Source organism: Sorex araneus, chromosome 8 (genome assembly GCF_027595985.1).
Source record: "Sorex araneus isolate mSorAra2 chromosome 8, mSorAra2.pri, whole genome shotgun sequence".
NCBI lineage: Eukaryota > Metazoa > Chordata > Mammalia > Eulipotyphla > Soricidae > Sorex > Sorex araneus.
This window is the reverse complement of record NC_073309.1, coordinates 70641137-70655659: the sequence shown is the minus strand read 5'-3', so window position 1 is coordinate 70655659 and position 14523 is coordinate 70641137. Positions and strand designations below refer to the sequence as shown.

Sequence of the window (14523 nt, the reverse complement as noted above, 5' to 3'; positions counted from 1 at the left end):
CCTGACACCAAAATAATGCATCAGAGCAGCCAACCATTTGCATAAAAAACAATTTCTTGACTACTTTTTATTCTCATTCTCTCTATTGGACTTCACTGGATAATCATTGCTCCCCACTTTTCCAGTCCAAACCTTTCATCATGAAATGATCAAATGGTGTAATTCTGTTCATCACACCACCTAAAAGGTAAACAGAGGGGCTGGAGTGATAGTATAGCAGATAGGGTGCTTGCCTTGCACACAGTCGACCAGCATTTGATCCCCGCATCCCATGTAGTCCCCTAGCTCACCAGGGGTGATGATCCCAGAGCACAGCCAGGTGTGACCCTCAAAACAAAACAAACAGGGCAGCAATGTATTCCCAGTGGCAGAAGGGTAGAGGCACATTATCTTTGAGGAGACTGCAGGTCTTGAGTCTCGAATTCTCAGCACACAAGCACTGGAGCCTTTGAAGATCACTTGAGCCACTTCTACCGAGGACCTCAGCCAGTGCACAGCTGCTAGAAACATTAACTGCTTGCCTTAGCACTGTTACACATGTGGCAATTGAGAGTTGGAAACTTATATGACAGGAAACTGTCATCAAAACCCTCCATGAGATGGGATTTTCGAATGTGCTAGAAGAGGCTGTGCAGTGGCAGAGCCACAAAGCAATCACAGCCTCTTGGAGTGGTGCTGAGGCCAGCAGGCCTGACAGCGAAACCAGTGAGAGTGGCATCTTAGGTCAGGGGCTACAGAGATACTCCATGGATCAGCCGCATGTTCTGCATGTAGGAGACAGGACTCAATCCCCAATACCATGCGGTGCCCACAACCACCAGGATTGCCCCCAATCACAGTGACAAAATGGCTTCTAAGCTCTGCAGGGTATAACTCTAAAATCAAAATAAAGTTAATAATTTTTTTTTGCTTTTTGGGTCATACCTGGCGATGCACAGAGATTACTCCTGGCCCATGCACTCAGGAATCACTCCTGGCGGTGCTCAGGGGATCATATAGGATGCTGGGAATCAAACCCAGGTCGGCCGCATGCAAGGCAAACGCCCTACCCACTGTGCTATCACTCCAGCCCCAAATTTAATAAATTTTTAAAACCATATTTTGCAACACCAGAATAAATTTAATGTACACATTAATAGCCCCTAGTGGTTTTTTTTTTCTTTTTTAAAGACTGGAGAAATATTCACTAAACCATTACAAAGAACTGGTGTGTGCCAGTTTGGACTATTTAATTTTAATATATATTCACAAGTATATCATGCATTCTAATCTTGCACCAAAGTCAGTTTAGTAACAAATGTGGGCACATTGAAAAACAAAAAGCTGGGGCTGGAGCAATAGCACAGCAGGTAGGGCGTTTGCTTTGCACGTGGCCGACCTGGATTCTATTCCCAGCATCCCATATGGTCCCCTGAGCACCGCCAGGAGTAATTTCTGAGTGCATGAGCCAGGAGTGACCCCTTTGCATCGCCAGGTGTGACCTAAAAAACAAAAACAAAAAAACAAAAAGCTTCACATAATGGTTGCACTCCAGTTTTCCACAAGAAAAACTGACATAAAATATGCAACGATTATATGGTGAAATGTGATATTTTTAAATTAAATTATAAAGCCCTTTTCATGCATCACTGGGTTATATAGAAAAATTCCTAAAACTACTTTAAAATGTTGGTCAGTTTTATTTACTATAAAATATGTTGCTGGTTACTTTAGGGGGGCAGGGAGGAAGCAGGGGGATCTCCCAAGAATGCTCAGGAGACCTGGAAACCCTGCCGGGGACTCTGGCCAACTGGGTCAGCTGTTCGATGCAGGCCCAAGGACACGGCAGGGCTCAGGCCTGTGGTGCTGGGGCCTCACCGGGCATCTGGGTGGACTTGAGAGTGTCAGGGTCACACGTAACAGGGCCTGGGGAAACAGAGGTGCTGGGGGCGAACTGGGATTGGTACAAGCAAGGCGAGTACCTGGACTCTCTTAGTCCCTGTGCACACTCTTCCCCCACCCCCCGTCTGTCCCTCCCTCTCTCTCCCTCTCCCTCTGTCTCTCCCTCCCTCCCTACTTCTCTCTCTCTCCCTCCCTCTCTCTCTCCCTCCCTCTCTCCCTTTCCCTCTTCTCTCTTCCTCTCTCTCCCTCCCTCCCTTATTCTCTCCCTCTCACTCTCTTCCTCTCTCCTTCTCTCTCTTCCTCTCTCCCCACTCCCTCTCTTCTTCTCTCCCTCTCCATCTCTCCCTCTCTCTCCCTCTCTCCCCCCTTCTCTCTCTCTTTTCTGGCCCCATTTACAAAATGTTTTCAGCAAAGTACTTAATATGTCACTGTCACTGTCATCCCGTTGTTCATCGATTTGCTAGAGCGGGCACCAGTAACATCTCCATTGTGAGACTTGTTGTTACTGGTTTTGGCATATCGAATACGCCAGGGGTAGCTTGCCAGGCTCTGCTGTGCAGGGATACTCTCGGTAGCTTGCCGGGCTCTACAAGAGGGGTGGAGGAACTGAACCTGGGTCAGCTGTGTGCAAGGCGAATGCCCTACCTGCTGCGCTATCATTCCAGCCCGCTAAAATGTATGTGCTTAATATGATGACAAAGACTTCTAGAAGTCAATATGTAAGACAGGGTCAGGGCCTCAGGTCAGCTTGGATGGGCAGACAGCTATTCCCCAGAGGAGACACCAAGTCAGGCTGTGGTGAAATCTGAGGCACTTTTACCATATCTCTTAGTTTTACCAAATAATCAAATGCACATGGAAGTCAGTGAGGAAATAGGATCACCTGAAGGCCTGGATTTGGGCCTAACGAAAGTTCCTCTGATAAAAGAATGAGACCGTGAGGTGGGCACAACTGAGGCCTTTCTGGGCGGTTTTCCAGGGGCCGAGGCAAACAGAAATCCCAAGGATGGCAGCTCTAGACACACACTGCTTGTTATCTGGGGTGGGGTGAGGGGAGAACTGGGCCACACTGGCAGTGTCTGGAGGCTGTTTCTGGTTCTCGGCTCTGGGATCCTGCCTGAGAGGTGAGCTGGGGCTCCCATCAGGGCCAGTCGCTTGCAGGTACCTCTCCTGCCCCAGGCATACTGTTTTTTGTTTTATGTTTTTGGTTTTGGTTTCTTAGTTTTGGGGTCACATCTGGCAATGTTCAGGGGTTACTCCTGGCTCTGCGCTCAGGAATCACTCCTGGTGATGCTCACAGGACAATATGGAATGCTGGAGAATCAACCCAGGCCTGCCGTGTGCAAGGCAAGAGCCCTACCTGCTGTACTCTCCAGCCCCAACACTTTCTGTCCTATTAGTCTGCCTTGCCTGGAGGGAACTGTGCCCAGCTGCAGGGCAGAAGGCTGCTGCATGCAGCACTGCTCTATCCCCCATTCCTCCTCAGACCCACAGTTGACAGGCTCCAGAAGCAGATTTTCTCCTGGCTTCTTAGAGAGGCCCCAGGAAAGGACTGCAAAACTGGCATGCAATTCACTCCACCAGGGCTGAGAAATCTTTACTCATTTTGAATTCACCTGTTTGCTAAGCTTTACTACACAAGTCAAAACTAACGCATGGTACTCCTGCATCACTAACCCCCAAATAAACAACCTCTGATAAACAACTATCCTATAGAAATGAAGGTCATAATTTGGGGGGTTTTACAAGGACAGAGGGCTGCCGCATGTTCCTTTCTCCCCAGCCCCCACATCTAACCCTCTAGTCCCAATGTTCTGCTGCTCCAGTGGTCCACAATGATGAGTCGCCATCTCATCTCCCCAGGACTGTGTTGCGACTGCTTCTCTCCTCACTCCCTGCACTTTATCCTCACAGAATCTCCAGCGCAATCTTTTTATAAGGTACAGCGACCTTCCCTTGCAGTCCCTGCTGCATGCCTCCAAACACAGGTTTAACTCTCCCCATCACGTGGTCCTTGAGCATGGCCGGCTGTAGCCCTGGAGACCCCAGAACCGCTGGGGTGTTGTAGGTGTTCCCAGCACTGCAGGGCCCGAGCAGCACTGCATCCTGTAGACTCACACCGAACCTATGGCCCAGATGGCAAAGAATCCCAGCGGGGGACCTGGACCTCCTGGGCACTTTTTGGGAGATTCCTCTGTTCCTTCTCCCCTAAAGAAAAAACTCTTCAAAGGTTTATCATCACACATGGAGTGTGTGTGTGTGTGCGTGTGTGTGTGTGTGTGTGTGTGTGTGTGTGTGTGTGTGTGTGTGTGTTGGGTGGGGGGTCTGGAAGGACTGTGCTCAGGGATCACACTCAGGGTATGGCATCTGTGCAGTGCTGAGGGCCTGACTGGGATCAGCTGAGTGCAAGGCAAGCGCCCTAACTCTCTATTCTCTCTCCATCCCATCTTCATTTTTGTTTGTTTTGCAGGGTTGGTGATTCAACCCAGGGCCTCAGACCTGCAAGGCAAGTGCTATACCGCTGAGTCACATCTGGCCCAGCTTTCTTCTTCTCTGTTTTATTTTTTTAATTTCAATTTTTGGGCTATGTCCACCAGTACTCAGGGGCTATTCCTGGCTCTGTGTTCAGGAGTCATCCAGGGGACCGTATGTGGTGCCAGGGATTGAATGAACCAGGGTGGCGGCTGATGCACCCGCACACAAGGCAAGTGCCCTACTGAGCCGTTATCTTTCCTTCGATGATACATCTTGCAGGATGCACGGCTCTTACAACATGATCCTTTGGCGTTCCACAGTCATAGAAAAGAAACAGAAATGACTCTCTCCTCCCCCCTGTAGCTGGTGGAATCCTTCTAGTCATCTAAGTTTCCAGCTAAGAACTGGCAGAGACCAGGTCCTGCAGTACCACGTCTGCCCGAAAAGCCCCCGGGGCTTCCCCCCCACACCCCTGACTAATGTCTACTTACCTAGTTAGCGGCAACAAAGTCAAGAAGATGGAATGCTTAAGAGTGAAAAAATAATCACCAGAGAAACGGATTTTCCCCGAGGTCTCCGGCCTGTCTGCAATCTTGCGAAACACTATTAGATGTTAATAGTTTCTGACAACTTGTAAGTTTCAAAAGTATCTTACAGAATTACATCACTGCTAAAACCCCCAATATATCCGGCTTTCGATTTGTGACAAACTAAATAGACATTTGTAGTGATTTAGATGGAAATAGTTTCACCAGTGAATCCAGATGGCATCAGAAATCACAGCAGAGCAGAGCCAGTGGTCTATGAAGTCACACATGGACACCTACAACACATTTAGGATTTAATGAATGCCACACTGTTGCGGAATCTTCAAGACAACACTGAAATGGCAGAATTTCATTCAACCAAGAATAGTTTCAGCTTTCTTTACTGCCTTTTTTTTTTTAATAATGCAAAGAAGATTATTTTTGAGGGTACGTTATGTTGGGTGGTTCAAGCAACCATCAGAGATCAAGACAGCCATGAATGACCACGCAGAGCCACATTTTCTCATGCACTGCCTTCACACCCTCCATGGGGGCTCACTTCATGGTGGCTAGAGACAGAGGGCCAAGTGGCCACTGGGTGAAGGAGCCAAGGCGCTCAGCTGACAACCAGCTCCCTCCACATGGGCAAGTCCTCCTGTCCGAACCTTTCACTGAGACAAGGAGATGCTGAGAGGTTAAGGGCCTTCAATCAGCCACCAGCATGGCGTGGCTGACGAGGCCACTCCCCGACTCCTCACTGACCCCTCCCACCTCCCCCACCCGTGAAGCTGTTCTTGCCTGGAAGGCTCAGCAGTCCAGGAAATAAAGACATTGCTTGGTCTAGAAACAATTACAGGTCACTGGCCCAGAGATGCCGAAAGTCCTCTCCCTGATCTATCAATAGACCTTTTTTTTTTTTTTTGGTCATACCCAGAAACGCATAGGGATTACTCCTGGCTTTTGCACTCAGGAATTACCCCCTGGTAGTGCTCAGGGGGCCATATGGGATGCTGGGAATGGAACCTGGGTCGGCTGCGTGCAACAGCCCTACCTGCTGTTCTATTGCCCCAGCCCTCAAACGATCTGTTTGCTCTATTAATCTGTTAGTCCATCTCCCTCCTTCCCTCTGTCAACTCTTGTTGCTTCCCTCTGTCAACTCTTGTTGACAGGAGATGCTACACATTTGGTCGTGGGGCTCACCAGGGTCAAACACTTGGTTGTGGTGCTCACGTGCTTTGGACACACTCTGTGGTGGCATCAGGAACTAAGCATGGCAGCACCTTGGGCCCACACTGGCCATGGGCAGGGGGCGGAGCCCGGGATTGAACTTGCAGCCTCGTGCTTCCAAGACAGGTGCTCTACCACTGAGCTACCTCCCTGGTCCTTCTAAAGTCCCGCCCCCTTTTTGTTTTCTTAAAATGAATATTTGTTATCTTCTTCTCAGTATTAGTGCTTCTTTCCTTTGTACCATAACCCAATTTTCCCTGGGTAAATAAATGCACTCACTCTGAGCCATGTTTTTCTTAAATTATTCACAATGATTTATTACATTCAATGTTTCAATACCAATTCCACCACCATTACATCTTCCCACTGGCCTGCCCCAATAGCAGGCCCTAAGTAATTTATTTTGTACATGACTTGTTATGAATAATTTGCTAAAAGTGATCAAAAAAGATTTCCTTAGAAGAACATGTGTGACGATTGTTGTACCTCATCCTGGAGTTATTAAGCCCTTGTATGAGAGATTACTAACATGTTGTTACAGATTGGGCCTTGTGTACTAATATTTTCTTAATTGAGATTCTACATCTAATCCAATGCGGTGTGCTACTCCTGGCATCCTGGTATACCAGTGGTGTAGAGTAAGAGATGATGATTCGGAGCCACGTGCTCCAAGAATTCTAAAGTTTTGAATGGGGTGACACAGCTGGACTTAAATTTTTAACTGGATGGTGACCTTGAGGTCTGGAGGCATCTCTGCAGCTTGCTGATCTCTTCCCAGATTTGTTTATGAGTCTCTGAATCATGGCTGGTTAATGAGCTTAAATGGTGACAGAGGTAGTTCATGGGTGTGACTGCCAGGCTCCCAGAGGAACAGTGGGCTGGGGAGAAGGTGCTATTCTGTTTTTTTGTTTGTTTGTTTGTTTGTTTTTTGGGTCACACTGGGCAATGCACAGGGGTCACTCCTGGCTCTGCACTCAGGAATCACCCCTGGCGGTGCTCAGGGGACCATATGGGATGCTGGGATTCGAACCCGGGTCGGCCGCGTGCAAGGCAAACGCCCTACCCGCTGTGCTATCACTCCAGCCCGAGGGTGCTATTCTGGACTCTGTGCGAGCCTGGAGGTTTCCATCATAAAACCCACATATTTGTTTTTTTCAGCAGATTCATTCTCGTGCATGAGGGGCTCATAGAGAGCCTGTGAAGATCGGCCTTGAGCATGGCGACGATTGTGGTTATGAAGGTTTTCAACTGCCGGGGCCATATGGTTTTGATATGATTGCAGCCCCCCGGAACCCTCACCCCCCCAATTCATAGCTCCAAGTTAGCCCAGAATGGCTTAAGCCACAAAAATTGGCTAATGGATGAATGGATGGGGATGCTACCCCATCAGAAACCACCAGGCAAGAGATGTTTACTGGGACTTCTAAGCATGGGTGGGGGCGGGGGGTGGAGAAGGAACCTCTGTCTCCATCTACTGTTTGAGACCCCCTCCTTCTGCAAAGGTCCGTCACCAGGAGAGCCAGAGATGGTCCAAAAGGCTGGGGCACGCTCAGCATGTGGGAGACCCAGGCTTGTCTTAAAAAAAATTTTTTTTTTTCTTTTTGGGTCACACCCGGCGATGCACAGGGATCACTCCTGGCTCATGCACTCAGGAATCACCCCTGGCGGTGCTCAGGGACCATATGGGATGCTGGGATTCGAACCCGGGTCGGCCGCGTGCAAGGCAAACGCCCTACCCGCTGTGCTATCGCTCCAGCCCCCAAAAAATTTTTTTTAAAAAAATATATTTATTTTATTGAATAACAGTGAAATACATAGTTACAAAGTTGCTCCTGATTTGGTTTCAGTCATACAATGTTCCTACACCTAGCCCTTTACCAGTGTACATTTCCCACCACCATGTGCCTGTTTTCCCGCCTCTATGGTACTTCTCTTTTCTCTTTTTCTCTCTCTCTCTCTGAACACACACACACTCACTCTTTCCTTTGGGGTATTATACTAAATGGTTATCATGTATAGCCCTTGAACTACTTCCAAACATTCAGGTTTTTCCCAGAGTGCTCATTTCCAACTACTCTTGTCATATTGGTACCAAACTAGTACTTTATTCAAAATCATTTTAGAAGGCACTTAGCACAGGTTTGTCTTTTAATTTTTTTTTCATCTTTGAGGAGACTCAGGTTGATCCCCAACACCACATGAATGTTAAGCACCACCAAGAATGAACCAGTAGCACAGACCAGGGGAAGGCGTGTGTCACAAGGTGGGGCTCATCTGTGAAAGAGGGAGGGAGGGAGGGAGCAAGCGAGGGAGGGAGGAAGGAAGGGAGAGAAAAAGGGAGGGAAGGAGGAAAGAAGGAGGGAGGGAGGGAGGAAGGCTGAGCGGTGCCTGGCTTTTGCCACTGTGGGGACAGCTTGGGGCTGAAGGAGGCTGTGGGGAAACGCACACCAAACAGGGCACTGAGGTTCTATGCAGGGTGAAATTCCTGTGCAGCTGGGCTAATTCTTGGCAAAAATCTGACTGAATTCCTCTAGTTTTGCATGTCAACATTTCCTTTTGTTCATGACAGTACTAATTTACTTGATGCTACTTGCCACTGAAGGCCCCATGTTTTAAAATGGTATGGATTTCAGAATGACTTCCTGGTGCCTTTTGATTTCTTCTTTGCATAGTGCCGGGGATTGAACCCAAGGCTTCTCACTGCAAAGCATGTCCTCTACTATTGAGCTATACCCCCAAGCCCTCTTTTGCTTTCCTTAAAGGAGATCATAAATCAGAGTGGTGAGACAGCTCAATGGGCTGATCCTGGCATCCAGTCCAGTGTTCCCGGCACCTCGATGTCCCCAGAGCACAGTTGGGAGCAATCCCAGAGTGATCCCTGAGCAATGAGCCAGGTGGGAGCACTGCCCAGAAAATGAGAAAGAGGGGGAAGAGGGAGAGAGAGAGATAAAAAGAGTGAGAGAGAGAGAGAGAGAGAGAGAAAGAGAGAGAGAGAGAGAGAGGGAGGGAGGGAGGGAGGGAGGGAGGAAGAGAGAGAGAGGGAGATGGAGAGGGAGAAGGAAGAGGAAGAGGAGGAGAGGAAGAGGGGCCAGGAAGGGAGAAGAGGGGAGGGGAGAGGAGAGGGATCTATCAATCACAGATGCACAATCGTTTGCAACACTGGATTCACGGGCGTCTTCTTCATTGTGAGCACAGACCCAGTCACTTATCAAGCAACCCGGACGACCAACCAGGTGAGAGGAGCTGGGCTACAAAGAACTCATCAGCACCTGGCAGAGGAACACAGGAAAGCTAATAATTATAATCAAAGAGATTAATAAAAGATGAGACATTAATTATGAAATACAATGTTAGTGCCAAGTAAGTAATGATGAACTCTACTCTGACAAGATAAGCCAGGAAGAGACACCAGGTGTGAGGAGAAAGAAGAATTTTTCTGGGTGTCTCAGAGACGAGCAGGGCGCTCATTCAAGGGGAGCTTTGTGCTCAGGGCAGAAGGGAATGGAATATTTGGGGAGCTGAATCTGGGCATGCAAGGAGCACAGCAGGGAGGAAGAAAAGCAAGTGTGTGTGTGGGGGGGCAATCTTACAGCGGGTAGGGTATTTGTCTTGCACATGGTCGATCTGGGTTCGATTCTGGGCGCCCCATATGGCCCCAGGGTCTGCCAGGGGTGATCATGTGTGCAGAGCTAGGAGTAAGCTCTCGGCATCACTGGGAGGGAGGGAGGGAGGGAGGGAGGGAGGAAGGAAGGAAGGAAGGAAGGAAGGAAGGAAGGAAGGAAGGAAGGAAGGAAGGAAGGAAGGAAGGGAGGGAGGGAGGGAGGGAGGGAGGGAGGGAGGGAGGGAGGCAGAGAGGGAGGTAGGGTAGGAGGGAGGGAGGGAACTGTCACTGTCATTCTATTGCTCATCGTGAGACTTGTTACTGTTTTTGGCATATCAAATATGCCATGGGGAGCTTGCCAGGCTCTGCTGAGGGAGGGATGACAGTGCTACAGTGTTATTTATGTAAATGTTTAAATTCAAACACTGGTTATTAGAGTATATTTAGTTTGCTTTGAGAGAAAAGCAACAGTACTTTATTATAACATGTTACTAGTTCCACATGTATTAAGAATTTCATACAAATTTAAACACCAAAGACAAGTTGGTTAAATAACCAGAAGGTTGAAATAATGACAAAAGGTTATTTATAATTATTACAGTTACATGCATTTAAAAATCTGATTCAAAGAAAATCCAACTTGTCCTGTTGTACAGATGACTAAGATTTATGATAAAATTTAAAATAATTTCAAAGCTTATCCGATTCCTCCGCCCCTCTTGGAGAGCCCAGCAAGCTACCGAAAGTATCAAGCCTGAGAGGCAGAGCCTGGCAAGCTACCCGTGCATATTGGATATGCCAAAAACAGTAACAATAGGTCTCTCAATGAGAGATATTACTGGTGCCCACTCGAACAAATCGGTGAGTAACAGGATGACAGTGACAGTGACAGTGACCAACAGAAGCATGGGTATATTTTTCTGAATGTACTGTTTTGAAAATAATCACTAAGATAGTGATTATTGACTCACTAGTCACTTCATGATCTCTACAAATCACAAGTATTATAAATATTTAATTCAGATATTTCACTCATTTAGGATGGTCTTTTAAGAAATTACAGGGCTGGGGCTGGAGCGATAGCACAGTGGGTAGGGCATTTGCTTTGCACGCGGTCGACCCGGGTTCAATTCCCAGCATCCCATATGGTCCCCTGAGCACTGCCAGGAATAATTCCTGAGTGCAGAGCCAGGAGTAACCCCTGAGCATCGCCGGGTGTGACCCAAAAAGAAAAAAAAAAAAAGAAAGAAAGAAATTACAGGGCTTTTAGACCTCAGCTATAACTGAATAGGTTTAAGTTCACTATAAAGAGAAAAATGCACTATATTGGCTGCAGTCTAAAAATGTAATTACTTTAAACATAAACTTAACACATAATTTACAAATGGAAACAAAATCTCTCAATGGTAATTATACAGCTTTCAAACGTTTCTTCTAAGATCACTCAGGTCTCAAGATACCAGACGCAGCTTTAGTCCCATCAAGTTATATGGTCTCTGTCCACTGAGTGAAGTTATCACCCCACCTCGTGGAAAACAGCAGATGTTAAAAGGAAACACCTTCTAACATCACAGGTGTTGACTGGTGTAGTCTATACCCACCAAACTACCACTGATTCATCCATACATGTGAGTAAGAGACTCCAACTACAAAGAGTCCTAAGGATTAAAATAAAGGGAAATAATTGTGATTCTAAATCACAAGTATGCTAGTGCTGAAATATGGATGCTTATGATATTTGCTTGGGTTCTTTTTAAAAAGAATAAACATTTCACAGCAACAGACTTCTACTTCTACTAGAGTGTTTCATTTTTTCATTTTTCTCAGCTTCTTTTTCTAAAAAACTATACTCAGTGCCAATTCTCAGTTGAGGAAATATGGACACTGTATAAAAATCAACCATTATCCCCAACTCAGGGATAATCTCTCTACCTTTCTTTGTACAGCATATATACATACATACATGCAGAGAGAGAGAGAGAGAGAGAGAGAGAGAGTGCAGTGCATAGCCAGACCTTTAACAGAAAGCATTCTGATACCTTCAGGTTCCTCAGGTTGAAGCAGCTGCTCCTGTAGCTTCGCCAACTGCCTTCCCAATCTGCTGTCAGGACTCTTGGCCACATGCCTCTCCTCTTACCTGAACAGATCCTGTGCTTTCCAGGTTCTTTCCCTCCTGCCACACTGTCCTCCTCTCCTCACCCCTCCAAGGCACCTCCAACCCCGTGCTCTCCGCCCTGCATTCAGACACTGGCTGCCTTCGTGAGACGTACACCTGATGCCACGTGGCTCCTGAGGGCGGGTCCGGATCCTTGCTCCATGGGCCCCCCTGCTTCACCGTCCAGAGAATATCCCTGCTGCCCTTCAGGGGGAGTCCAGTCTCCGGGGCAGGAAAATGCAGAATGAGAAAGACAGAAGGGGTCCTGCTCCTCGGGGCCTTCCCAGCCTGAGTCCTGGGAACCCTGATGTAGCTGCCTTGCCACACTGGCAGTCTTGGGGGGACCTTCTTATCACTTGCTCTCAGGGCAAAGGATGGACCCTGTGATGGCCACCGGACTGGTCTGGGACCGGGCTGTAGTTGGAAGGTCCCATCCTTCCAGTTCGGGAACTTCTCATTTTGGGTTACTGCTTTCCTTTTCTTTCTTTTTCTTACATAGATTTCTCATGTCTGTATTCTTTCTGCACAGCCCTCCAAGAGCCAGTTTCTGACCTAACACCTTAACTTTTGCCCTACTGTTTTTTCTTCTGTTCTGCTTTACAGCTGAGTCCCCCAACATGATCTGCCAATCGTTGGATCTTTCTGATTTCTAATAGCCAAGAACCTTTCCTTTTCTTAATTTTTTTTTTTAAACAGATCTTGAGCCAGAGAGCTAGAACAGTGGGGAAGGTGCCTGTCCTGTACATGGCAGGAACAGATGGATCCTCAGTACGACATATAGCCCCGAGTCCCAGCAGGAGTGACCCCTGAGCACATGGGCTCTGCCAGGTCCCTGAGGTGCTGGGGAGCAATCAGTGCTCTGAGCTCGCTGCCTCCTCTTCCTCTTCTGTATTCTCTACAGAGGCCAGGGCCCTCATCTGTGAGACAGTCTCTCCGCGGACTTGCCCTACTCCATGCACTGCCCTGTCCTCTGCCTCCTCCCCCCAGAGCGCCCTTTCTCCCCCTCCGCTCTCTCTCCAGTCAGTCCCTCCTGCACCGTGCAACAGAGAGCTGCTGCTGACTCCACCGGCCACTGTGCAGAGGGGCAGGATTCCTCCCGGGGAGCTCCAACTGCCAAGGCTGGTGGTGGGGAGCTGGGAAGGAAGACCTGCTTTTGACACAGGTGGGGGGGAGGCCAGGGGTGCCGCCCACGCCCCCTCTCAGTGGACAGCTGTGTCCCTCCATCTGGAGGTAGTAAAGAAGCGGCAGGAAGGCCAGCACAGCAGGAGGCGGGCCTGCCCTGCGCAGGTGAAGCTCTGGGTTTGATTCCCTGCGCGTGTCCCTCTGAGGACCACAGGGTATGCCCTCCTCTTCCCACCCCACCCCAATACACACACACACACACACACAAACACACACTCAGTGCTACACACACATTCTTTTATTTATTTTTTTCTTCTTATTTTATTGAATCACCATGTGGAAAGTTACAAAGTTCTCAGGCTTATGTCTCAGTTATACAATGCTCAAACACCCATCCCTTCACCAGTGCCCATATTCTACCACCAAAAACCCTAGTATACCTTCCACCCCCACCCCCCCCCACCCCTGCCTTTGTTACAGATAAATTTCACTTCATTTTCTCTTTACCTTGATTACATTCCATATTTCTTTTTTTTAAATTTTTTTATTGAGTCACCATGTGGAAAGTTACGAAGTTTTCAGGTTTAAGTCTCAGTTATACAATGCTCGAACACCCATCCCTTCACCAGTGCACATATTCCACCACCAAGAATCACAGTATAGCTCCATCCCGTCCCCCCACATCCCTAGTCCCCCCACGCCCCTAGCCCCCCCCTTGCCTATGTAACTGATAAATTTCACTTTACTTTCACTTTGATTGCATTCAATATTTCAACAAAACTCACTATTATAGTTTGGAGAGTCTCCCCCCTAAAGTCAGACCTGCTGAAAAGGAAGCATTTGACAATTTGTTTTCCATTGCTGAGGATGAAGAGGTATGAGGTCGAGTGATCGCACCTATTGGCCTCACGGTTTTGGGTTTCTGTATTTTACTATTTTGGTAACTAAGTCCAGAAAAAGATCTGCCAGGAATTGCATCACTGCAAACTTGCACTTCTCAATTATATTATATTCCACATATGAGTGCAATCTTTCTATGTCTTCTGTCTCATTTCACTCAACATGATACTTTCCATGTTGATCCATTTATATGCAAATTTCATGACTTCATGTTTCCTGACAGCTACATAGTATTCCATTGTACACACACATTCTTTAGTGAGGCCCTGAGCCCGGAAGACAGGGGAGGGGTTGTATCTCAGAGGAGGTTCCTCAGACCCCAGAACCAAGGCAGGCCCTGGGAGGCTCACAGCAGGACCCCCAGGCATGCGCAGTCCTACATCCTGCATCCTTGGCCGAGCCACTGAGCCACTGGCCTGGCTGCCAACAACCCGGGAGCACCACCCGGGAGCGCCCAGCCTGACTGGTTGCTTCAGTAGATGCAAAGGTTTCTGAGAGTGACGCAAAGACCATCTCTCCTCTTCCCGGCTCAGCCCGAAACATTCAGGAGACATCCTCTGTCGGCCACTCTAAGGCCGCCGCTCAGGCGCCATGGAGCAGCGCAGGCGCCCAGCTCCACATTCAGCAGTGCACTG

The 14523-nt window shown here is 48.1% G+C and overlaps 1 protein-coding gene across 3 annotated transcripts in view; it reads right to left on the bottom strand.

Annotated features, from left to right (window-relative positions):
* ALG14 (ALG14 UDP-N-acetylglucosaminyltransferase subunit) overlaps positions 1-14523 on the bottom strand; it is a 111313-nt gene that overhangs the window by 83394 nt on the left and 13396 nt on the right. The window lies entirely within an intron of this gene.